At 39.8% G+C, this 26409-nt stretch overlaps 2 protein-coding genes across 2 annotated transcripts in view; both read left to right on the top strand.

Moving 5' to 3' along the window:
- The window catches only part of LOC135705742 (uncharacterized), a 210526-nt gene that overhangs the window by 90577 nt on the left and 93540 nt on the right, over positions 1-26409 (top strand). The window lies entirely within an intron of this gene.
- Positions 4235-26409, top strand: part of LOC135705688 (P protein-like) — a 95630-nt gene continuing 73455 nt past the window's right edge. The window contains exon 1 of the mRNA XM_065227474.1: positions 4235-4402. The gene's annotated coding sequence lies outside the window, so the exon portion shown is untranslated. The remainder of the gene's footprint in view (positions 4403-26409) is intronic.

The raw sequence follows: 26409 nt of genomic DNA, 5'->3' as shown, positions 1-26409 counted from the left end.
AAAAATGTGTGTTGTTTCTCAGTAAGGCACTTTTTTTTTATCTAGTTCGTTTATTTGGAAGGCTCAATCGCGTTAGCTTTACGGAGCCGATAATTCATTGTTCACTGTGTGTAACAAAATTCACTTAATTCTATGTCTAGTAGGAGTTGGGCCGATTACTCGCGGCTTACTCGAGGTTAGAAGGGTACATTTTCGAAGGATAGGATCAGGGGAGGAGCTTGGGGTAGGGTAACGTTGTCTCATCAGAGCGTTGTCGCCAGTATGAACGGTAGTGCTGTTCTAGCTTCGTCCGGAGTTCGACCGGCTATGGTGGGTAACCAGTGGGCGACGATGAGACTCATCGAGACGGGGGGACAAGACAAACAAAAACTAATAAAGAGAGACAAAAGACAAAAGGAATTAAATTCTTATACTAGACATTTGAAGAAAAACATAAACGGACTGCATATAGCAGAGATCACGGGTTGCCAACACGTCTCTGATAGGAACATAGGGTTATCTTCCTTGGGCCTCGAGGGTATTCAAAAGTCGCTCTCTGGCGGCGTCATTATCCGTACATTGCCAAACTGCGTGTTCGATGTCATCGTAACCGTTTCCACACCGACAGATGTTGCTGTCCACGAGGTTTATTCTATTGAGATGAGCATCTAGCGAGTAGTGGTTGGACATAAGTCTACTCATCACGCGAATGAAGTCACGACTTAAGCCCAAGCCTTTAAACCACGCTCTCGAAGAAACATTAGGAATAATTGAATGTAACCACCGTCCAAGATTTCCAGTGTCCCAATCGGTTTGCCAACTCGAAAAGGTACTCTGACGCACTAAATGGTAAAATTCATCGTGTGAAATTTGCCTGTCATACAATTCGCCTTCCTGCGCGCCCACCTTTGCGAGAGAGTCCGCCTTCTCATTGCCTGGGATATGACCCATACAAAGGTAATCATATAAGATCTTTCGACCAGCACACACATCTGCTCCCTTACCTTTGAAAGGAAATAAGATGAGTGCCTACTTGGTTTCATCGACCGACTAGCCTCAATCGAACTGAGACTATCCGTGAAGATGAAGTAATGGTCTGCGGGCATGTTGGAAATCATCCCCAATGCGAAGTTGATTGCTGCCAGCTCAGCAACAAAAACGGAACAAGGTTCCTGAAGTTTGCTGTAAGGCACTTGAGAAGACGTTTGAATCCGTCCAAGGTTTCAGTCAAAGCACGCCCGACGACCAATTTGAAGTGAAAACTTAAATTGAACGAAGTTCAAAAGTTCCCTGCGAAGAGCATGGCAATCGGAAGTGGTTATGGCAATGGGGGGAACCTTTTCCTTTTTGGCATTAAGTCGGGAATTTTTAATGGAATTTTGCCTGGATGATGAATCATTCTCATCATCCGTAAGCATATCGAATTGATTGCTCAATTGAATTTTATCAGAAGGGGGATCAAGCGATTGCCCTTCTATTTTGCGCTTAGGTAAAACCAAGTTTATCTAAATTGATTTCCAAGTAGATTACTATAAGAATCCGAAGGATCGAAGAGGAATTTTCCAAATCTATATCCAAGCAGGATTACCTTGGGTAGGGTCCACACAAGGATCGAAGAGGAATAAGAGTGACATAAGGTAGAAATTTTACAGGTTGAGCACTGAAAAGTGTTCTTTAAATTCGTTGTAGCTTTAGGTAGCAGCAAAAAGCAAATATATCTGCACGGCAAGAGAGCACGATGTGGACCAGGGTTCCTGTAATATCTGGCATACTGCGACTTTTTCGGCCGACTAGATGCAGGCTGTCTTAGTGAAGGTCCCAGCAAAGGGGATATATTGTTCTTGAAATTATATGCAAAATTATCCTGAACCCATCCTGGAAAGATTTGACGAGTACTCTAAAAAATTATTCACCTCCTAACCGAGACGTACACACCAAATTTCAGATTTGAAAACCAGCAAAACGGATTACTGGAACAAGCTCAGCAAACCATGAGTTTTGCCGAAAATCAGCTAACAATTGTTTTTTTTTACTGAATACTACAGCAAACATGAGTGATCTGCTGGAAATCAATGAAGACCTGTCAAAGTGTTAGCGTCACAAGCAATCAAGTAACTTTGCACAAAAGTTAAAATGGGTGTCTACAGGTTGCCGCGAATTTATATCTCAAATTCTTCGGTTATTTAAAATGGTAAGTTACCCTATAATTAATGTATGAATATTGCTAATATACTTTAATACATGTCAAAATTATGTGTTTACTAGGTTAATCTCAACAACTATCAAGAAACATGCTTCCGGCTTGATGAGAATAATTCTTTCTCAAGGCCTTCCCAATACCTCATCTAATACGATGGAGGTAGAGGTATCAGTCTATAAAAAATCGAATTGAAAACTGACAGCACCAAATTAATAAATCATGGAAAAGTTCATGCTATATTCTTTTACAATAATAAAGAACACCCATCAAGATAATAACGAAAAAAAAAGCATTTCTGATATTTTCAGCAAAATCCTCGCAAATGTCAGATTTTTGGATTGCTGAAAAAATCAGTAAAAAATATTGCTGAAATTTTTACTGATTTTTAGTAAATTGTAGTAATTTTGACAGAAGTTGAAATTGCTGGTAGATTCAGCAGCATTATTTTGTTGGAGAGTTTGCTGACTGTTCATCAAGTCCAAAATCACCAAAACTTTGCTCATTTTCAGCAATTTAAATTTGGTGTGTATAGGTATTTTTCCCTATTTTCCTTTCTCTTTGGCCACAGCACCGCCAGCTTTCAACATTTAATCGAAAGTCAAAGCGAAAGCTATCGCACACGGTCGATCAATTTAACTCAGTCACTGAGTACTATTATATTGCTTTCACGGAAATATTACTCATTTATAAAAAAAAAGAGTTTCCAGAGCTCTGTTGTGCAACTCCAGTTTTTATGATAATTGAGAAACACATCCGTGAGTGAAAAAGAGCAATACAATTTTACTCAGTCACTGAGTTAGCTTGAACGGCCGTGTTGGTCTTTTTACTCAATTTTCTCACAGCATATATTTGAAAAAGCTCTCTTTTGCTCTCCCACAGACACATGAAACCATGGTTGGCATATGATTGATACACTGCACCATGGAAACCGGCATCTGCCTTCAATGTATAGGTGAATCTACCCACTTATTCCAACCAACAAGCTAGGACTACCTACCACCACGGTGAGATTTGGTTTCCTCACTGGAAAAATCTCATTCTCTCACCACCCGCCGCAGGTTCCTCAACCACCTGCTCACCCTCATGATTCTCTCCGTCCTACCACCTCCTTGCGGTGATGGTCGACCGGCAAGACGCCGATGGGGACGCGTGGTGCTGGTGCCCTTCCAGTAAAGCGTACGCATGATTGTTGCTGCTGCTGATCCTGTCCTGGCGATGGACTCATCATTCCACTGACATTGAGTGTCGAACTTACGCGTCCATATTGATAGGTGGAGGATGCGAATGAGCGAATTGCTTGCGGTGTGGAATTATAGGGGTATAATTGCCGAAATGCTTCTGGGGCGATGGGTTCGGGGCAGGATCGGCAAAATGTGCCATTATCGCCATTCCTGACCGGCACAGTGAGTAGCGAATAGCTTCTGCTGCTTGCTACAGCCCGGCGCGCCATTATGGTGTACAATGAAATTCCTGGGTGTCGTCGTCGGTGGAGTGAGACCGATGGCAGTTCTGGGAAGCTCTCCAAGAAAATCGAGAATGACAGTTGTCCGACGGGGGAAACCTGATGCTTTATGAACCATGCCGATTTCGACGAGCCGAGCGACGCAGCGTCGTAATCGTCGTCGACGTCGTCGTCGTCGTAGCGATGCGGTGTCACAGTGTGTAGGATTGGAATTTTGGAATTGGATACATGTATTCGATTTGACGGAGGGTCCCATTCCATTTTCGCGGTGGAGTCTGATGCTGATATGCTGCCGTCGTGAGGCTCCTTGGGCTTGAGCTGGAAGCTTCGGCCGCTGTCTTGTCAGTCGATTCGCAGTTACTGCCACGGTCGGAGTGAATCATCCGTCTTTCCTGTTCCTGTTGCTCCGTGAGTGGCGTGTGTGTTGTTCGTGCGGCCCCTGGTACGTGTGTGTGAGCGTGCACGGGCTGAAGAAAGAAAAGCTGTCCTGTGGAAGGGATATTTGTGTGTTGAGTTTCCTTTTTCTTTCCCAAAGTTTGTATACTTTGGAAAAGTGGCATTACAAATTACAAGTGTTATCGTGGAAATTTCTATTATGATCTGCCGTGAGCATTTCATGTAGCTTTCAAGTATATTTTGTGCTCAAGCAGGTGAAGATTGTGCCACAGCTACTGCTGGTACATACGCTTGTTAGTGCCCGTCGTTTGTGTAACGAGGGCCCTATCGAGGATATTCCGAGAGGACAAGTGAACTTGAGGAAGGTGAGTTTCGTGACATGTCTTGGTTGGTTGTATAAACATTTTATTCCGAAGCTCGAGATTCATGAGGTAGCAATTAGGCATTTTAATTGGTGTAATAACGTACTGATAGTTGAAACAGTAATTATGTTGACCGTGGCTTGAAAAGGTTGATAGTGGATCATACTAGCCACAGCTGCTCATAGCTGCTGTAGTAGAGATAATATAAACACAACGTATCAATACTACAGGGAACAGACAAGGTGTTGTCTTCTGTTTTTGTTCATGCATTTCAAACTATGCAACAATATAGTGTGTTGTTGAACAGAAGTAAACTATGTTTCACGTTATTAACCTTCGACGATAAGGAGAATCGCTTGGAGTGTCATTCGGGAGTTGATTTGGTAGAAGAAACTTTTGTTATGAACTAAATGGATTCAGTTGTTTCTAGCTACTCGCATGGATAATTAGAAAACTTCTACCAGCGAACAGTTCCTCTGCTGCTCATTGCATGTCGCATTTGCAATCGAGATTTTCACATATTTTTATGACACTACATTAACTTAACAATGTTGTTCAGAAAGTGTTTGGAACACCAGCAGAAGATGATCGGAAATTGGTCGAACCAATTTTTTAAGATGCACAGTGGAGTAAATAAAATAAAAACCTGATCATAATTCCAAAAGTATAATTTGAGTTTATTATATTGTGCTAGTTTTATTTTAGAGTGTGATTAGAAGATTTTAGAACTAGTTATTTTATATACATAGCCCAAGTAACATTGCAAGCTTTATAGATGTTTTATAGCATTCTACAAGCCTGAATCATGGTCTATAGAACCCTCATAAAACCAATATTGTTACTTGGGAGATTCACGGAAATATTATCAGACGATTTGGCAACGTGATTTGTTACAAAAGCTGCCAACATTTAACGCTAAGCAAAATGTTTCAGCTTTGTGCGTGACTTTATCGTTTTCTACGCTACGAGTTTGTTTACGTTGTTTGAATTCTCAGTGAACTGGTGAACTATTATCGAATAAAATTTATTGAATATGAAGTGTATTGCCTAGTTTTTCCCTAACCGTGGTTGTGAAATTGGATGAAGTGCAACAATGTGCGTTTTTTTCTGGTTTCCGAAGACGCTGAACTTTGTAAAAAATGGCTGAAGTATAACGGACTACCGTCGGATTTTTCCCCAATAGATTATATGCGTTTTTACAGTGTATTTTACAATGATAATCATTTGGTGGCATCTAGTTAAAATTTAATGCTTCTTCCAGTACCACTTCCAGTGTGCTCGCAATTTTATTTTGCTAAAGAAGATGGGACGCTTCTTAAACTGTCTGGAGCGATTCCGGTTCATCAGCACCAAATGCATGTTGTGTGAAAACAATTCCGTGGTTTGACGTGGCAATGCTTTTGACCTACAATATCAAAAACTCTTCTACGCATTTTACTGCCATTATATCGATCGTGTGATCTCAAATTGAATCCAAATTAAATGCAACTTGTTTCAAAAAATCAATCAAAAATAGGATGGAATCAGGGTAAAATCGAAAAAAAAAAATAAAATCGTTTAAAATCAAAATTGAGTGTATTTGGAATGCAAATAAACGGGATCGGTGTTTGCTACACAATACCTGAACATACACAAACAAGAAGTAAATGAATAAGTTGAATAAGATAGTTTTCTGGTAGGTTTCGGTTGAAAAACGTATAGCATTTGAAAGTTGTATTCTTCCTTGTAGCAATAGTAAAATAAAACATTCCGGATGTTTCCGGTTTCGCGAATTACACACAATCAGTACTGGTTTACTGCAGTACATTTGAAAATTCAATATTTTTTATTGGCACCTATCATGAACCAAAACAAACAATTTAAATTGTGGCGTGGCCAAGGGGAAATCAACTCTGCACACCTCAATCTGTGCCGAATGTTTTAGCGGTGCCGAAAGCTGTACCGAAGTCTGCCAATCAAGTATTCCATGAGTTTGGCAACATTGAAGTTTTAATGACTTTTATGATTGTTTGTTTGTGATTGTGCGAGAAAAAGAAGCGTGATGAATTGATGCACTCAAAAATCACTGCTGCAGTATGGAAATTCTATCCGAATAAGAAAACTGGGCAAAGTAAACCAAATCTGTTTCAAGATTCGAACCGTTTATCACCAACAAAACACGGATGGTAATGGAAGTCGGTTTCGAAGCCCAACTCCGGCGGATCCTCATAGATCCGAAAACGTTCATCAACCACGAGTACATCATGACATAGTTCGAGATTCTAGTGGATTGCGGCAAGCTGGACGCGGTTCTTCGTCCGAGGCGTTGATTATGAAGCAGTATGACAACGATAGCAACTGCGAGGCGGCGGTGGAACTGTTCAATCAGCTGCAAGCTGTGGGCGGTTGCCGAATGTGGTTCTGTTGTATGCCAAGGGAAAAGTTTAAGGGCTTAAGGATCGGGTTCAGGTTGTCAAAATGTACTTAATTTGTTTTACAGAAAGCCTATCTAATAAATTGTCTAAGAATGTACAATTGGGTATCATAATCCTGATTATTTAAACAAAGTGAGTGACTAGTGGTGCCATAGATCGCTCATCCGGCAGGAAAGGTGCCTGATTTGTATGACGCCCAACTAACAATTTTCACAATGTAAACGCTTTACTCATTTCATTAATACAGCCTCAAGCTGTATTCAAACGTTATAGGATATGAAAGGTTCCCTTACTCAACCTCTATACAAGCAAATCTGGCGAACTTAGTCATCAAATTATTGTTGTTGGGACAGTTGGGACAAGCTCTTATTGCGTATCCATTAACGCTTCTATACAGCTGTTAATCCTGCTGTTTAGTTGTGTGTCAACTTGAAAGGCGTTTATTCAACCTTTTCCCGGTTATCCAATAATCACTACACAGCTTTCTCTTGAAGCCGGGTTATATACTGTTTACGATTTTTTTTATGGAGGAATTTATTGAGTTTATTTTGTTGTCAAATCAAATTAATCGAAATTAGTTACAAGTCATCAAAAAAATAATTTACCCTGCACCGGAGAACCTGGAATCGAACTCGAGACGACCGCATTGGCAAATCTAAACACTACCAACTGTACTACGCCAACACTTTGAACTGATGTAAACAAATCAACATACCCTTCTACAACAAAATCACTGAGTAGATGTTTTATAATAGTGCACATGAATCACTTTTCTCGACCAGTTACTTCAGCGTTGTAAAGGAGCAGAGTAAAAGCTGTAAAACTGCACACGTCTAAAAATAAACCTAGTTGACTGTGAAAATGCTTCCGAAGTAGCTCTAACACAGTTTATTAGCTGAGTACAGGATATTTAGTTGTTGAAAAAGCACTTTTGATGTTTATGTTATTCAGCAAGAGTGGTTGGTTGTGTAGAAGCCATCAAATGAGTAATATATTCCCTTTATTAGCTTTGTTTTGCAGCTACAAGTTAAAAGTTGATTAGCATGTGTATAAAAGTGACATTAGCGTTTATCGGCTACTGTTATTCAGTGCGACTGACAAATTGAATAATGGTTGTGAAAAAGTTGAGTAAACGCTCTCCAAAACTATTTTGCTAGCTTCTGCTTGTAGTTGTATTTGCAGCTTCTTTTCAGCTACTTTACAGCACAACGCTGGAAAAGTTGGCTTAAAAAGCTGAAAATGTTATTTGGGTGGCCACCCTGTGGCATTGACCCATGTGAACCGTGATTACCGATATTGGAAACTATACCGGAAACGCCAAGCAAGTGTACGTTGCTAAAGTGGATGACCCTGAGAGTGACCTAGTTATTGCTGTTGTTTGATCTTGGCACTGGTATTTATTTATCACTCAAACTTTGGCAACTCTTGTAGGGAATTGGACGAAGTACTGGCTGCTGGAGAGGTCCGAGCAAAGTATATGTTTGTCTTATAATCCGGAATCAGATCGTCTAGTCCGATGGATGTGTCAGTTTCATCCTGAAATGAAGATCGGCGACAACAGTGATGCCGTTGCATATTATATTTTGTGTCATACTTGTCAAACTGTGCCCTAACCGCGTGCCGTGATGTATTTCAGAAATGTTACGACATGTTTGAACTGTTTTTTTTCGGCTACGCTACATTTTTACACACAAGTGTTTGCACGTTATTAATTACCGCATATATTTGAAGTTTATAGCATGGAATCACAAGTTAAGAATTAATACTATCCACTCCAATGTTTATATATTTAAATTTGACAAAAATGAGTGAATAATCAATTAATCCATCCAGGAACAACTTTTTACTCATACACAAGCTTGCAGTAGTTCGGCTACTGTCGGCAAATGCAAGCGAGAACATTCGTTTTTCACTGCTCTTAAGCGGTCCCCACACGTATCAATATTATTGACAATAATACTATTGTCAGTGCTTCCGTTACTGGTATTGACAATACATCAATAATTCCCCTTCGTTTTAATATATTGATGTGAATGGGGTTCACTTTACAAGCGGTGGCTCAAAACTATACCTGTACACAAACTGCGGTCCGTAAACTGAAACAATTAACATACGATGATAGCTATGAACAAATGTCAGTATTTACCAGCACTGGTTACACCACTATCAATATTAAGAGTTGCCTCGATGTAAGTAGTTTCTCCTGTTTATGGTAGAGCTACGGCTGTTTTATCAAGTATGCATCTTTGTCAATGGATAGAAGAATGTACTGAAAGTGTAATGGATGATACATTAGACTGATGCAAATTTTGAAATTTTCGCTCCACAGTGCTCAAACGGTTCCAAATCGGGTCCTGATTAGTTTCCCAAAATTTGAACTCATTCGATAAGAAACTGACTTGGCACAAACCATTTGAAGTTTATATGGAAATTACTATAGGAAAACCAAATGTTTTGTTCATATCCATCTAACAATTAACCATATCGCTCTGCTTTAAAAAATGATAACTTAGCTCGTAGAAAATTTTCTCAGCTACAACTTTGTCCTTAACCACTTTTCAATATAATGTAAGCATCAAAAGTTATCAATAATTCAAGCCACTAATGTCTTACGATTATGCTCAATCAACTGTTCAGCAGGCAACATTGGTGTTTCTGGGGCTTAAAATAGAGCACAAAAATCATGGCTACTATGTCACACTGCAAGATACAGTGTTGCTCACAAAACAGCTGCTTGATCATGCCATAAGATTATCAATCTCTATAACAATTAATAACTATTTTATTTGACGTTTGGCTCAACAACTATATTCTGCTAAGTTGAAGCTGAGAAAATTTTCCATAAGTAAAGCTTTTGAATTTTTGAACAGTGCAATATGGAAAAAGGTGAGAAGACAATGAACAAAAAGTTTTGATTTCCCATAGTAATTTCCATATAAACTTCAAATGGTTTGTGCCAAGTCAGTTTCTTATCGAATGAGTTCAAATTTTGGGAAACTAATCAGGACCCGATTTGGAACCGTATGAGCACTGTGGAGCGAAAATGTCAAAATTTGCATCAGTCTAATGATACATTCTATTATTTAATTGATTTATTTACAAAATGAATTACGAAATGAATCATGAGAAAAATAAGATGCGACTATGAGGTGGATTAAAAAATTTAAAGATTTTCAGGATACAGTCACTTTAAAGAACTATTTGGGGATTTTTGATTATTTTTCCAAAGCAATTTTGAACAGATTCTAGAGATACACTCCCATTAAAAAGTTTGGGGTCACCGGAAAAAAGTCTTGCAAATGTTTTTTTTTTATATCTCTGATATTTTACGTTTAATTTTAATTCTTTAAATGTCTTTTGAAAGGTATTGAATGATAGTGATTTCGTAAGTATTTGCGAAATATATTTTTCAAATTCTGTATACTAAAACTTTACCAGAACATTTTACGAAACTCACACTATATAATCATGGCTGGTTTTCTCAAAATTGGGTCTTGCAAATTTTGAAATGAAAATGGTAGTAGAGCCCTTATTCTGTACCTATTCAGGAATTTAAATAAAAATTTGTGATTCATATAATCGATCATAACCCAAGTCATATTTTTGCTTTTGTTGTAGTTAAAAACAATTAAAATGATCGCATAATCATCATATCGCATCATAAATCATGTTGAATTTTTAAAATCATTAAAATAGTTCTCATAAAGTGGCCTAGTTTTAGGTGCCATATTAAATCTTATGTGAAATATTCGTGAGAACATCGAAAAAAAAAGTCTGCCCTCGGAAATCGTCGATTTAACTAATTATGATAAAAAAAAGATCGATCATTAAGCTTAGACGAGATTTTTTATGATTTTCACATTTTAAATAAAATTATATCAAAGGAAATATAGATTGAAAATCATAGATTGTAAAAATCAAACAAAATAATTGTAATATGGCAGTGGCGTAAAATTTTATTTTCTTGGGCCATTTGTGAAAAAAGTTGGTTTGCTTTCAAGAAATCCCACACAAATTCAAATGGTTTTAAAATGGCTTTTATGAAGAAAACTTGCAGAGTGAATTGTATTTATCTAAAACCATATTGCTTGATCCTAACCCCTTAAGATTTATGGCAGCATTTATGGAGGCAAAGTTATCGGCAAAAAGTTAAACGTAAAAATTTCTTAATCTTTCGATAGCCAGCGTTCTTACAGGCGATTTCATCCCATTCGATGGAAGCAATTACTCAGAAAGTGTGCGATACTGGTTTACAACATTTCGCATTTCGAACAGCATTGAGCTTCCAACTCGTTCCAGAAAAAGATCCCCTACTTCCGAATGGTTCCGGAAGTGCACCATCAAACGATGCAGGTTCAAAGAGTTGACCTTTCCACCGAAAACAATCGCTATGGATGCTATGCTATGCTATGGATCGGAAACCAGGTAGTCTCCGCTAACTGACAGTTTCAGTAGTTTTAAGTCGGTACTGATGCAAATTATTCCGATCGTCATCTATTCGCAAGATTTGGTGAAGTCAAAATAGTCTGTTTTTAGACTGTTTAGACAATGTTTTATGAACTCGCTTAATCTTCTCCGCCAGATGGCCAGTCGTTGGTGGTAACAGTTTAGCCGGACGTACTAGTTCTTCTAAAGAAGTAAATTGGGCTGAAATCGACTACGTATTTATCATGGATACATAAATTAATTAAGTGAAATTAAATGGAAGATAACTTGTTTTTTTGCTGTTAGTAAGAGTCAAGTTGCTTGGGAAAATGAGTCGCTAATATTTCTTCAATTCATCCATAAATGACTTCTACTCAAAAAACCATAGAATCCAAATGATCCCAGCCGAGGTCGGTGGGATTTTTCTGAGGCATTGAAATCCCTGGTCACGTCTTCCTTCGGAAGGGAAGTAACCCAAATAGCAATTTGTGTTTTATAGGGTGATTTAGACTTGTAGAACACTTTAAAACCACGATAAAACTTGAAATGTTACTTGGGAAAGCCGTTGGTCCCGGCTCATGTGGTTGATGGGTGCGATATCTACCCAGGTGTGGGAGCCGCCTCCCTGGCTCCGTTCACCTCGGAGGAACTTGTGACGCTCGTGGCCTAGGTCATCATCATCATGCGCACTTGCAAGACTCGATCTGAACAGCTACATGCTGCCCTGTCCCTTGTCACTAAGTATGGACCGTGAAGCAATCAAGATCGTAAATTGGAATGCTTGCTCCTTGAAAAGCAAAAACATCGAGTTTGTTGACTTTCTCATCGAACGGTACATCGACATAGTCGTCATCACCGAGACTCACTTGAAGCCCGAGCTGACATCTTCCTTCCCGACTTTCGGCTCGTAAGGCTTGACCGCACCAGCTCCGGGGGAGGGGGAGTGGCAATCGGTGCGAGACGGAACATCAGCTGCCGACTACTACCAAGCTTCCAGCTGAAAATTATCGAAGCCATCGGTGTTGAGGTGAGCACATCGCTTGGTCCAACCACCATCATCGCGGTCTACTGCCCCAAGCAAACCAACATTAGGGACGGCTCGGCCGCAGACCTCCGAAGAGACATCATCAAGCTAACACGACGGCGGCAAAAATTCGTCATTGCAGGCGACCTGAACGCTAAGCATCAAGCCTGGGGCAATAGTCGGTGAAACCAGAACGGCAAAATCTTATAGAACGATCTGCAGGAAGCCCAATACAACATCCTGTGTCCGGACACTCCCACTCGGTTGAGTCGATCCGGAGCTCAGGCCACCATCGACATCTTCATCAAAAACATTGGCGATAACATCCTATCGCCTATCAGGAACTGAGCTCGTACCACTATCCGGTGGTAGCCGAAGTAGGTTCCTCGGCCAATAGGTTTCAAGTTTCCCGGCGAAATTACCATCGTGTCAACTGGCAGCAGTACCAGCGCTGTGTGGACACAGCAATCGACTACGACGTCCTACCGGAGTCGTTCGAAGAAGTCGATCGGTGTCTGCAAACCATCGAAGAGGCGATATCCCGTGCCAGGGAGCAACACGCACCAGCATCCAGACAGGTGAGTCATGCTCTGAAGGTTGACAGCCCAACCAAAGATCTTATCGGGCTCCGTAACACCATTCGTAGCCAGTTCCAGCGTTTTGGGCTGCCCCACTTGAAGACCAATGTCAATAGGCTAACCAATATTATCCAGGCCAGGATGGTGGGACTCAGAAATAACGATTTCGTCAACAAGATTCGCTCTCTGCCAGATTGTGCAAAACCATTTTGGAAGATGACCAACATTTTGAAAAATATGTCTAGACCGATCCCTTCGCTTTCCTCTGTTGACCAGAACTTGGACCCATCCCTACTCATAGCCCCAGTTGAAAAGGCCAATGCTCTTGGCCAACATTTTGTGATTTTACATATTCTTGGCCAAACCATGGTGAGCCCCCATGGGCCTGCCGTACTGGAGGCAATGTCTAGAGTCGCTGACACCCCCTTAGTAGTGCATGATTATAGAAGAATATCGGCTGATGAGGTTATAGCAGCTATTAGAAGTACTAAAAACATGAAGGCTGTGGGTATGGATGGTGTAGTCAACCTCTAGTTGAAAAACTTGAGTATTGACATCTTCAACCATCTTACCCTTATCTTCAACAAACGTTAGGAGCTTGGCTACTTCCCTGCATGCTGGAAGTTAGTCAAAGTGATTCCAATACGCAAGCCTGGCAAAGATCCTACCAGTGCCAAAAGCTATCGCCCCATCAACCTCTTGTCCTCCATCTCGAAGCTATTCGAAAAGTTGATGCTCAGCCGTCTGCTGGTGTTTTCAAATGATAATAACATCTTTCTCAAAGAGCAATTCGGGTTTAGAAAAGGCCACTCTACCATCCACCAACTCGCACAAGTCCGTTTCCAATACATCTGCCATGGCATTGTTGGACGTCGAGAAGGCGTTCGACAATGTCTGGCATGATGGTCTAGTGTACAAGCTGCATCGATACAACTTTCCGATCTACCTCGTGAAGATCATCAAAAACTACTTGTCGGGCAGATCATTCCAGGTCTACTTGAACAATGTCCCCTCTGATACGTTCAACGTTGTTGCAGGAGTCCCTCAGGGTAGTCTGCTTGGGCATACCCTGTTCAACATTTTCACGTCAGACGTTCCTCCTCTGCCGGGTGGTGGTATCCTGTCTATGTTCGCAGATGACACCTCCATCATCTATAAGGGTCGAGTGATCCGTGCTCTGGCGAGTAAACTACAATCAGGCCTGGATGTTCTGTCCGACTCTTTCAAGAGCTGGAAGATTTGTATCAATGCAGCTAAAACACAAACCATTCTGATTCCACACTCGAATTCATCTCGGCTTGTTCCGCCTGCTAGCGTCAAGATCCATCTTGATAACACTCCCATTGAATGGTCGAGTGAAGTAGTCTACCTTGATCTCACCCTCGATAACAAATTGCTATTCCGATCCCATGTGGACAAGACATCCACCAAGTGTAACATCGTGATCAGGTCGCTCTACCCTCTGATAAACAGGAAGTCCACCCTGTCCCTCAAAAACAATTGAGTATGGTATGCCAATCTGGGAGAGTTGTGCTAAGTGCCACCACCGAAAGCTTCAGAGGATCCAAAACAAGATCCTCAGAATGATCCTTAACAGTCCACCGCGAACTCGGAATTCTGAGATTCACCACCTGGCCGGTCTTCAAACACTCGAGGAGCGAAAGAATTCCACGCTGGAAAGATTCAAAGTCGCCTGTCTGCGATCAAACCACCAGATTATTCGTGATTTGGCAACCTAGTTTAAGTAGTTATGTAGGTTCCTGTGCTCAAGTGGATAGGTTAGGCCACCTCCCTGGCCATTCGGTAGTCGAAAATGGATGACAATCAATGTCCGTCGGTGATTGACACAAGATTGCAGTACAGAGACCGACGTTGAATAAAGGAATCAAGCAGAAGAAGAAGCCAAATTGGGCGTCTTATGTCGACGAAGGGGTGAACTTTTCCAGTTGACACAAATCACCCATAAATGCTGGCTTCCTATCATGCGAAATAGCGTGTGTACGTATGTATAAGCCACCAGACAGCAGTACCGATAATAACATAGAAAAACAAAACGAAGTTAGATCAATAAAGTGAATCCTTAGAAGCGCACTCTACGGAGCTGTAAAGGATTTTTCACCCGTACACTCACCGGGAGATTATCCATGCCAGCCAGCCATCGATTCTTGTATTCTTGTTACACAGCAGTGTCACTTCTAATAAGTAACTGCAGCGAGCAGAACGAACATGCTGCTGCTCCTTGACGAAGCGGATTAAAGTGAACTCGTCGTAATCCATCATTGAGAGTTCTTTTTCTGCCTTCGATGCGACCACTAAAAACTATATCATCTTCGTCATCATCATCATCATCGTCATCGTAATGGTGGTTGAGAGTGGGGTAAGCGGATGAACATCGTTTGTAATAATTACGATTAGGGCATATTAAGCTTCCAGAAAATTCAATCACCCGTGGAAACCAGGGGTGAAAACTGTACAGTCATCATTCCTGCTGTGCGATTTATTGGTACCATGATTATGAACAAAACGAACATTTCGAGTTAGAGAGCATGGGATCAATTAGCCCGAATGTCGTTGAAGAGTGTGATTCTTAATTTGATGCTTGCTTTATGAGACTCCTTGAGGAACGGGTCCACGGAGCAAGAAACTTGACTGTATATCGTTACGCATTTGCTCATTTTTCCTGCTATTCGTTGTTCATCCAAGGTGAAAACCATTCTACCGGGAAAATTCCATCAAATTATTGATTTGTTTGTCTTTTTTTTAGCAATGATGTTCTCTTAATCGAGCACTGAATTGAGAATTAACAGTAGGAGTGTTACCCGCTCCGTAAAAATTGTCCGTGTTAAAACCCTGCCTCTACTGTATAAGCTATCTGAGGCCAATGAGCTGGATTACCGAGGTGAAGCAGTCGGTTAAGTTGTGTGAGTAAAACCCCTGTACGATACATGCAATTAGTGACGTCACTAATTGCGTTTACGTTTATTTTTTGGATTACTAATACAACCATATTTCACGATCTGCTTCACCTTTCTCTGTACCTCATTGATCTGAGGCCCCATAAAGGTTTCAGAGGGAAATGTAAATGCCGATGTCTGTTACTGATTCATGGAACATATAGGTATGGCAAGACGATATCCCTTGATCCTGGTAGGAGCTATTTTTAGTACCGTACCTTCACTTTCATGCCGTCATCGTCATCAAAGTCCACTAGCCCTCAAAGTGAATCGAGCGTAGCTTAGTAGGAGAAAATTGTCCCAGAGTGCCGGTGGCATTTTCTGTTTGTTATAATCTACAACACCGTACTTCTTCTACTCCTAGAGCTTGCCATCCACCCATCGAGTCGAACATCCTTCACACACTAACTCATGCTTAGCGTTGCTTGTGTTCTGAAAGGCTTTTCTACCCCCTTGAAGATATGATGATAAACTGCGTCTCGTTTTGGCCATCGGTGGCCGCTTTTGTTTTGCACTCGACAGCAGTTTCGCAAGCACACACACATTCGGTAGGGATACAGCATTCCCTTCATATATGCGGTGGGTGGTTCCGTCCACCACCGCGGTTTCTCGGCTGTCCATGTTGCTAACCAATTACGCTGATTTTTTTTGTAGGTGATTAGTGATTAGTTATCTACAGAAAATCAGCGCAATTGGTTGGGGGACAGCCGAAAAATAGCGGTGGGTCGACGGTACCACCGATCGCATACATGGATGGGTTACTGTCATTGCGAGAAAGTATGTCCAACTTGAGATGGCTGCAAGATGCTGTGTGCAAGATTCGGAGATAAACTGGCTAAGTGGTGTAATCTATTATGAGATGATAATTTTGAGAGCAGATTATGATGATCCTAGTGTTTCGAGTAAAGATAACCAATCAATATTCTGACTCTCTAACGATTAGTGAAGTGCTTTCTGACGCATTCAATTTATAAAACGTACTTTCCAATTGATGTATGCGGTGTTATTTGACATGATGACCTAGCATAAGAGGCACTCTGCTATTTTATTATTTATATCGGTTTTACCCTGCAAGTCAGAGTATTCATTTACGCCAAAAGCGATGATGGATTATCATTATCGATTATTATCATCGTGAACAGAATTGTTGATAAACCTGTGGTAGATAAAAAAAAGTTATTAACCTGAAATAGAAATACTTCACAGATGCGTTTTCCACGATAAAACGAGAGATAGCGCATTTGTTTTGGACTCTTATTTCGGTTTTTGGAATTTAGTGACTCACGTCGAGCAGTGAACAATCCAATACATCTGCGGTAAATCTGAAAGTTAGACGATAGGTTTAGCAGTTACTTTATCGCAACGTATCAAATCCGGATGCACTGTACGCCACTTTTTATAATCGACAAACTGCTACTCGTTGTCGTTTTCGAACATTCATAGATAGCTATCAACATAACCGTAACTCGGGTAAATCACTTATAAATCACCATGCGAGAGTGTATTGCGGTATAAAATCTACCAAACTCTGGTTCTAACCTTTTGTTGCTGATTGAGTAGGGATGAATCGCTCTTTTGGGACTTTGTCATTACTTTTTAATATAGAATGTTTACGTTAAATACAGGGCTGTTACAACTGGTGCGAATTTCGCAGATTTGTCGCGGATTTGAACATTCAGTCGCGAAAACCGCGGAAACATTAAATAATGTCGCAAAAATCGCGAATTGTGCTGTCACAAAAATTGTGGAATTCATTGTAACCTTTCCGTCCCGGATTATTTTGCTGTCATCAATTTTGTTGTTCTTTCGGCTCTCAATTTTATTAATAAATCATAGCAGAATGGATTTGTGCCACAAATTTGGAAGGAATCCTTGGTGGTTCCTATTCAAAAAGTTGCTGGAACAATTAAAGCCGAAGAGTTTCGTCCTATCAACATGTTGCACACATTAGAGAAAATCTTAGAACTTGTTGTTAAAGGCCAGCTGTTGGAGTATTTGAATTGCAACTCTTTGTTGATACCAGAACAATCGGGATATCGGGAGGGTCATTCATGTGAAACTGCGTTGAATTTGGTGTTAGCAAAGTGGAAAGACAACTTGGAGCGTAAAGATACGATTGTTGCTGTTTTTTTGGATCTGAAACGCGCTTTTGAAACAATTTCTAGGCCCTTACTGTTAAAATCAATCAAGCGCTTTGGAATTACGAGTACTGTATATAAATGGTTTGAAAGCTATTTGTCTGACAGAACTCAACGGACTGTTTTTAATGATTCTGTTTCCAGTCCCGTGGGGAATAACCTTGGAGTGCCCCAGGGAAGTGTATTAGGACCCTTGTTATTTATCATGTATATTAATGACTTGCGACGTGTTTTACGATTTTGCGACATTAATCTTTTTGCAGATGATACTGTGTTATTCATTGCAGCTAAGGATTAAGAAGTTGCCGTATCACACTTGAATGAAGATTTTCAGTATCTAAGTAGATTGTTGAAGTATAAGCAGTTAAAATTGAATACAAGTAAAACTAAATTTATGGTAATTTCGCGGAATCGATTAAATGAGAACGTCTCAGTTGTAATTGATGATGAGACGATTGATCACGTTCAGGAGATTAAATATCTTGGCGTGATTATTGATGACAAACTTAAGTTCAACTCTCACAGTGACAATGTCATCAAGAAAATTGCCAAGAAGTATGGAATTCTATGTCGATTGAAAAACGATTTAACTATTGCCAGTAAAATACAGCTATACAAATCAATCATCTCTCTTCATCTAGACTTTTGCCCATCCATTTTATTTCTGTCCAATGCAACACAAATATCGAGATTACAGCGCTTACACAATAACATAATGCGTTTGATTTTGAGATGTAATAGATTCACTTCCTCAACTTTGATGCTAGACGCCTTACAATGGTTGTCGGTGAAGCAAAGAATTGTATATTTGACTATGGTGTTCATTTTTAAAGTAGTTAACGGTTTGCTGCCTCGATATTTGTGTGATCGAATTTAAAGAGCAAGTGGCTTTCATAGATATAATACTAGAAACGTGGATGAAATAAGAACACCACATTTCTTGACTTGTGCTTCACAGAATTCATTATTTTTAAAAGTAATAAATGTTTTCAATTCGATGCCTAGACACACTAAACGTGTAACAACATTAGCAGAATTTAAGAGACATTGCATTTCCCACGTTAAAACTGTCTTTTGAACGGTGATTTTTTTTATGAATTGACAAATTATGTATCTTGACGAAGTTATTTTTAACGGATTATTTTGTATGGACTGTTATAACGACTTTTTAATAATTATTGTAGCACTGCAAAAACTATTTCTGTTCGCCATGGACGAGATGATGGATTTTTGATATTTGATTTAATAGTAGTAGTAAAAAAAATCAGTCTACAAAGGTTTGAGCCTTGCGCGCGTATTACGGATATAGAGAACTGAATTTAACATTTGAAAAAAAAAAAAAAATGCAATTTTGAAGCTTATTTGTAAGATACCTTGAGTTGGTAGTAAGTTTTCTGGCAAATGTTGGGGGTTCGTGAGCATTCCTGACATTGCTGAAAATTATGATAGCATCAGATTTCGGGGTTGCTAGTGTAATAGGATGCTTTGTTGATTGTTCATTAACTCTTGATTGCTTGTAATACTTATGAATATTTTAGGTGGACAAAAAGGCGAACTGGACATCTGAGCTTTTCCACATGTATATCGCTGTGAAGCAACTGTAAACTCTATAGGGAATTTATATCTGTTACTGAAACCAGTTCGATTTTGTCTGCAAATCTGGTTAAATTGTCATATTTAATTATCATAAAGATAAGTCGTCCAGCTCAAACCTTTGTAGGGGTAAGAGGGACTATCATCATCATCAACATCATCATTTACCGGTTCAAACTAAACACTCTGCAAATAATCGAGAAATGATCTCAATTCCATTAGTCACACCGGATTTACACGGAAATTCCCTGGGGTCTGTCCAATGTGAGACATTTTCATGTTTTTTTTTTATTTCCAATATGAGCATTGCATTTTTCGTTGTCAAATCATAAACCAATCGTGTATATGCGAGTAATTGCCATGTAAATAGGATATTCTAGGTTCTCCAAATCGTCCTGGAGATCAGTTGATTTGTTCTGCTATATCAACCAAGACTGCAATAATGTCTGTAGTATCGAAATATGTCCAAACAGATTCAAAGTGTCTATGTGGATCGTGCCCGACCTATTGTTACGTATACAAGATGTTATAGGTTCTGAAATTATTCTGGAGATCAGATTATTTTTCTACTAGATCACCCAAGACTAATTCAATATCTGTAGTATCGAAATATGTCCAAACAAATTTGCAGTGTCTATGTGGATCATGCGAACCTATTTTCGTGTATGCCAAATGTTCTAGGATTTCCATATCGATATTTCTATACTACAGATATTATCCCAGTATTTGTTGATCTAGTAAAACAAATCACCTGAACTGCAGGACGATTTGGAGAACCTAGATCATCTGGTACACATGGAAATAATAAAACATTATCCATATAGACACTATGGATCTGTTTGGACATGTTTCGATACTACAGACCTTATCCCAGTCATGGTTGATCTAGTTGAATAAATCATCTGAACTCCAGAACGATTTGGAGAACTTAAAACATCTGGTATACATGGCAATAACTCATGCACAATCCACATAGACACTGTGCATCTGTCTGGAAATATTTCGATACTAAAGTCTCAATCTCGGTTGATCTAGTAGATCAAATAATCTGAACGATTTCAGGACGATCAGGACGATTTGAAGAACCTACAGCATCTGGATTACGGAAATAGATCATGCATGATCCACTGTAGACACTTTGAATCTGATTGGACATTTTTCGACACTACAGACATTATTGCAGTCTTGGTTGATCTAGTAGAACAAATCAACTGATGTCCTGGACGATTTGGAAAACCTATAATTTCCGGTATATGTACATGCATGATCCACAAAGTCACATATATACGATTCGGTTATGCTTTGACAACGAAAAGGTTCATATTAGAAATAAAAAAAAATTATGAAAATGTCTCACCATTGGACAGACCCTAAGGAATATCCGTGTAAATACAGAACCGCGACGTGACCAATAAGTGTGACTCTGGTAATTTCTGGATTATTTGCAGGGTGTTTGGTTTGAATCGGCCAAAAATTGAGAAAGATAGAGTCAAACTAACTACAACATTTAGGACAGCAAAATACTTCAGAGACGCAAAGATTAACTTTCAAAAAAATTTGCATTTCAAATGAAAATGCATTTTTTTTTAATAATGTTTCATCAAATCTAGGCCGGTATTATCCAGTTGAATGTCATAATGTAAGGTTGTTTTATTATGTTCACTAATTACTCAGAATTTATACTATACATAAATAACTGAAGATGATCCATTGCTATTTTTTTATTTTTTTTTTTCAAAGGTTACAAACGATATTCCTTTAGCTCAGTCGGTAAAGGCGCAGCTACAAAGCAAGTCCATGCTAGAGGTGACTGAGTTCGATTCCCGTTCGGTCTATTAATTTTTCGGGTTGGAAAATTTCTCTACTTCCTTGGGCATAGGATGGTTCAAACATAGAAAGCTCTCAATTAAAATGTGAAAGTGCTTCAAAGAACACTAAGTTGAGAGCAGGCAACAATCTAATATGCTATAAGCAATAAGCTTGTAATGCCATGTAGTAGTATACGAATGCTATTTTTAAGCAATGAAAACAGTTTTTTTTTGTCGCGGATTAGTGTTTGAAGTTGCGGATTTATTTTGAGAAATCGCGGATTCCACGGATCAAATTTTGAAAATCTTGTATCAGCCCTGTAAAAACAATTGAATTCTTAGAATAGATCGTTTAGTGCTTTTCATTTTCTTATCAACATATAAAAAACCCTTACCGAAAAGCCACACTCTGAGTTTTTGCTGAAGGTGCACTTGAGAGTGCATCTTCAGTGACACACAGAGTGTGGCTCTCCGGTGCGGAAATTTTGCATTTGGATAGGGATATTGATAGCATTAAACTATCTTTTTTACGATGGGTTAACTGAAAATCAACTGGATTTTACGTTGGCATTCTGTAATATAAAGTAATGAAAAGCCTCCAAAGGCAACATATTGGGGGTGCAATTTCAAAAAACCAAAATCGGCCACGTTACGAAAAGTGGTCAGGTTTTGACCACTTATAACTCTGTCAATAGCGGATGGATTTTATTTCTAAACAAGCCAATCGATTGGAAATTTTTCTATGAATTTCTATAATCCGTTAAATTAACACGATATAAATTTCCAATAGATCACTATCGAAAATTATACAAATGAAATCAAAATTATCACCGATTGCCTTCATAAAGCGCTTTCCCTAACACAGATTTCAAAATCGAATAGTATTCGGTCTCGCTGAACGGTGCTTATTCAATCACCGTGTGTGGTGGTGTCCGGTCGGTCGTCATCAGCGGCAGCAGCAGCAGTGCTTTCGGCACGTGGCGTTGAACATTGTTCTCAAGTACACAACGAAAGGCTGCTCGCAAGCAGCGAGCTGCAGTCCACACGAGCGTCCATTCACCGAAGAAGGAGGAAAAAGCCACATCGCTACTGATCGGATTCAGTAGCTCTTCGTGGGTCGTACATACAGCTCGACAGGCTCATGTGTGTTGAACACCCTAATAGCTTAGCATCGCCATAAATTATTGTTGCTTAAGAGTTAATTTTCATTGAACGTTCGCTTGCCTTGCTGCCAGCAACATCACCCCCAAAGCTCTTTGATAATGTACCCAGCAACCAAACGTTTGTGGTCAAATGCGTAACGGTATTGAAGTGGTACAAAAAAATTCTCGCAATGACCGATTACCACATAGCCTTGTCAATTAACCAGAAACACATCGAATTAAGGTAAGATTTTCTCCAGGACGCTAGAAAAAAGCAAACAAAATCTAGAATTTATTTCGCGATTGGAATAAATTTTTGCTTTTTTTATTATCTTTTGAATAAACCAAAAATTTCGTGCGTTCTGTGCCCGGAAATGCGTAATTTTGTCATCAGAAAACGAGGCGTTTCCGTGATGGGAAAAAAAGTGGTTTCCCTAACACAGTCACCGAATATTGATACCGAGCACGTAATCTTACGTCAAATCTACGGTCGTGGATACAACCTCTTACTTTTTTTAGGCAAAAAAGCTTGGCTACACCAAGGTTTTACAGTCAACTCTCCCTAACTCGATATTGAAGGGATCAGCGAGTTAGGAAGAACATCTAGTTTTGGAGGTAAATTTTGAAAATTTGTATGGGAAGCGTGGTCAAAGTAGCTTGGATTTCTTTAGAGTTTGAGAGAATATCGAGTTATAGAGAGATCGAGGGGGGAGGTAGCTCATCGATTCTTCCGGTTCGCCTCCTAGCATCGTGCTATAAGGTACCAGGCGATAACCAGGGTAGTTGATCGATAGCTCGATGACGTCATTTCGTTGGCGTCTGCAATGGGAAATTCTCATAGCAGGCGTTGACGATGGGACGTTGTCGAGTTGTTGAATAGCAACTATCGTGGTAGCTCACCGATTACCTGTCGATCTGCCAAATTTGGAAAGACGTCTGCATTGAATTGTCTCATATAATAATATTCCGCCCACTATATCACAAGAAATTGCGAGTAGCTGAGTGGAATGGAGATAAGTTAAGCATTGGGTACAGGACCAAGTCTCCCCTGGGTGGTGCCAAAAGATGAGCGCAATAGAATCATCAAGTTGCCATAAGGCACGGAATGAGACTATTGCATGGCTGGGTAGTCAAAGTCTTCCATTCGTTAGACATTTCAGGTGGATTAGAACAGGTTTAGGTTTAGGGTGGGCGTTGGCCAGATTTGGATTTTTCAGATGTAATCCTGGATAGGACCCTGTCATTGAACGTCGCGTGAAAGTGGAACTTAATGAAGGCCTAAATACTTTTTCGTAGTTTTTAGTTTTCGGATTTGAAAGATCGTCGGTTACAGTGGCCTGCTTACTGAGCAGAAAAACGCGGTCCCAGGTCCTTACATATCAAAGAGATTTATGGAAACTCGTTGTTGTCGTTGGTTCCGGGTTTGAATGGATACACAAATTTGAGCAACGGTATTATGTGATATGATGGGCTCGGTGGCCTTAGAGCAACCGTTTTTGCTTACTGAGCAGAACATCATGAGTCTAATCTCAGGCCCATCCACATTCAAGATTCGTCAATCGTTTTATTTGTTAATATGACTACATGGTAAAAACAGCAACTCGGTGATTAAAAAGGTGCTCGTCTGCCTGGTGGCAAACGTTTTTGCTTACTGAGCAGAAGACCGTGGGTTTAGTCCCAAGCTCCTTCGCGTTATATGATCGTTAGGACATCAATTCAGCTTATCGTTTACCAAAACGAACTCTGCTGCAAACCCAACCCTCTTATCCAACATCCCAGTGATTCCTCGTGGAAGTGCAGAGGTGTTCTCGGCTTCCATCAAAGCGAGTGTCATGTCAACACAATCCTTCCCATTCCTTTCTTGACCTGTGTTCGGGCGCGGCCGGCGCTGGTATTGCCTAATTTAAGATCACCAGTTTTTACACATTGAGGATGATTGCTAGTCCCAAGCATCGTCTATTGGTTCTCTGTGTAATTACAGCTGATCTGGCAGTAACAGAGTAGCAACCGTGGGCGGTCAATCAAGCTCAAGCTATCGAGTTATAGAGAGATCGAATAAGGGAGAGTTGACTGTATACAAATATTACATAAGTTTCACAACATTATTATAAAATGCTATAGCTCTGACAATTCGCTCTTTTAGTCATTTTCATATGAATATGAACTTACATCTGCACCATCATTCACTGCCTCGTGAGAGTCTGAATGATTGAGAAGTAAACGAGTCACTGACAGCCGAGCACTCAGTCTGAGCTACTGACTCAGCACGTTTATTCTGACGTCAACTTCCACAAAACATACATATTTGAAATTGCTACTCTCTGTTTGTAGTAGCACAGCAAACAAGGAGTAGCAATTTCAAAATTGTATGTTTTGTGGAAGCTGACATTTGTGCCTTTAAAGTTTCACGCTAAGACTTCCTTAGAGTATCACCAACACAAATTTTGTGTTGTTTCATTTGGCTGTTTTCTCTTTCGCTTCGTTCAGAAAAATAATCAGGCCTTCCTGATTTTGTAAGTGTAGTCCTTTACTAATTTGCCAGGGGTATGCTGTGGTTGTCAAATCCAATATACTTATATAAGGCGTCTACCTCACATTGATTTTGGTACTTTGCTTTTTGGTACCCCCTCTAGTTCGTTTACCTCAAAACTATAGATACTATAGATTCCATAGATAAGCGGAGACAAAGTATAATGTAGCCAAACGAACTGTCAGTTAGTGTAGCCCAACCAGCATGACGTCATCATGGTGTTGTTTGAGGGTGAAGTATTGTAATATTATGAGCAAAAAACGCTTTCCACACTCCACATTTCGATTTATTTCGTGGACAACGGAAGAAGGAAAGATAAAGTAAACTATTCCTCGATTCATTGTTGTAAAGATTTGCTTTGCACTTCATTTTGAACTTTTACGCACGAAACAAAATAAAACTGCACAACGAAGAGTTCTATAATGGCATGAACTTTTTTTCACGGATGCCAGTAAGATCATTTATTTTTCATGGTTGCCAAAACAATTTTTTGTGCCTCCGCTTATCTATGGAATCTATAGTATCTATACTCAAAACTGGTGCAATGGGGCAAAGAGCTCGTTGACATGACTGTTTTAAAAATAATGTTTTTCGACAGTCAAATCGCTGCTAAGTTTCAGCTAGGACGTGACCTGGATATGTTTGGCATTGCTCCGTACAATAAAGCAGAGCTGAGAAAAACACTGCAAAAGTCCAGCTTTTTTGTTGTAGGATTTAGCGAACCCCTAAAAAAAACAAAAGGATTTGAATGCCCGACTCTGGGATAATTCGAAAAACGAGGTGGCAACTCGTTACAAGACGTCAAAGTTTTTGGAAAGATCCCAGGCATCAGATCTACTCGCTGCGTTTATCGAAGCCCTTGCCGGTAACCCTTCGAACAAGTTGCCGCAAGTTTCCATGGATGGGCCCAATGTGAATTGAAGTACAAAAAGGTGGTGAGAAGCTGATAGATCTGGGAAGCTGTGGGCTGCATATTTTGCAAAATGCATTCAAGGATCTTGTTCGCAGTACCAGTTGGGATGTTGTCAAATATTTGCGAGGTATCTACAATATCTTCAAAGATGTACCAGCAAGACGAGCGTTTTTCACAATGTATTCCGGATCTACCATATTCCCGTTAAAGTTTTGCGGCCACCGATGGCTGAATAATAGAGGTGCTGTTCAGAGGGCAATCGAAATTATTCCGCAAATACGAAAATTTATTCAAGGCGTCCAGAAAGACAAAATCGAACCAACGTCGGCTTCCTACCAAGATGTTAAAAACTGTTTGAATGACTTGCTGCTGATGGCTAATAGTAAGTTCAAACTACAGGGTTATAACAGTTATAACATGTTATATCACTATCTTGATGGTGGTTTCTGTGTTGCAATTATTTGACAACCGTTATAACATGTTATAACTCT

Source organism: Ochlerotatus camptorhynchus, unplaced genomic scaffold (genome assembly GCF_037179485.1).
Source record: "Ochlerotatus camptorhynchus isolate MF236.1 unplaced genomic scaffold, CSIRO-AGI_Acam_v1.1 ptg000274l, whole genome shotgun sequence".
NCBI lineage: Eukaryota > Metazoa > Arthropoda > Insecta > Diptera > Culicidae > Ochlerotatus > Ochlerotatus camptorhynchus.
The sequence above is the reverse complement of the archived record's forward strand: the minus strand, read 5'-3'. Positions and strand labels throughout refer to the sequence as shown.